Source organism: Elgaria multicarinata, chromosome 1 (assembly GCF_023053635.1).
Source record: "Elgaria multicarinata webbii isolate HBS135686 ecotype San Diego chromosome 1, rElgMul1.1.pri, whole genome shotgun sequence".
NCBI classification, from domain to species: Eukaryota; Metazoa; Chordata; class Lepidosauria; order Squamata; family Anguidae; genus Elgaria; species Elgaria multicarinata.
In genome coordinates, this window is record NC_086171.1 from 157642443 (window position 1) to 157643862 (window position 1420).

Genomic DNA, 1420 nt, shown 5'->3' on the forward strand with positions numbered 1-1420 from the left:
GACGCGCCGGCAGCTCTCGCGTCAACTGGACGTACAGCCCTAGAATCTCGCAGGAAACGTCATCACCCACCATCTTGAGCGTGGCGGTTGGACTCCGGCTCCGCCGACACGCCATCGTGAGCGCGGCTACGATGATGACTTAGAAAGGACTCGTCGTTGTGGTATGGCCGGCGCGCGTGCGCGTGCAAGCAAAGCCTCTCGAGCGGCAGCCATCTTGGTTGCGTCGCACCTTCCGAGGCCAGAAAACCTGCAATTTCCAGTCTGCAAAGCCTGTGAGATGGTCTCCATGGCAACGGATGCTCTTTTGGGGCCTCAGGCCGGAATCAGCTTCTGTCACGTAAACTCCCACCGGCGGTGCAAGTGAAATATAGCATGCTGAAGTATTGTAAGTCTTGAATTTACATCTACATGATGGAAAGGGAATCGGGACGGTGTGAAAGCCGGAACGGAACGGAACAGGCCGGAACGAACCCATTATATTAAAAACCCATACCAAAACCAGTGGTATGTATTAGCAACACTTGGGAACAATATTTTAGGACTAAAACCATTGCAATGTTATATCACTATTAACCCCACAACTCCCAAAACAACATCTGGAACAGAACGGGATGGCCACCTCTGAACGAGCAATATCAACCAAACTCACCAGTCATGCATAACTCCATGGCAGGGATGTAATAAGAAACAAAACGTCCAAAGTAACTGCATTCCGATACCTGTTCCGCGCATACGGCATATTGCACAAAATGGGCCGGGACAGCAGCTTCCAAGTGCGGTATGTTAACCAAACTCACCAGACACACATGACTAGGTGAGCCTGATAATAAGCTCCAAAAATTGCCCCCAAAACATGTTCAGATACCTGTTCCGGGAAAAAGTCCATATTGCGCAAAATGGGCCGTAACGGCAGCTTCCCAATGAGGTAAGTCAACCAAACTCACCAGACGCACATGACTAGGTGGGACAGATATAAAACGCTCCAAATGTTGCCCCAAAACCACATTCCGATACCCGTTCCGGGCAAAAGTCCGTATTGCGCAAAACGGGCTGTAACGGCAGCTCCCAATGAGGTAAGTCAACCAAACTCACCAGACGCACATGACTAGGTGGGACAGATATAAAAAGCTCCAAATGTTGCCCCGAAACCAGATTCTGATACCCGTTCCGGGCAAAAGTCCATATTTCGCAAAACAGGCCGTAACGGCAGCTCCCAATGAGGTAAGTCAAGCAAACTCACCAGACGCACATTTCTAGATGGGGAAGATATAATAACCTCTGAAATTTCCATGAAAGTCAGGTTCTGATACTCATTCCAGGCCATAGTTCATATTCCCAAAATTAGCTGGCAAAGCAAATTATGGGTGAGAAAATGAGGCACAATCTATTGTTGGGAAATTGCCTAGAAAGGCAACTTCTC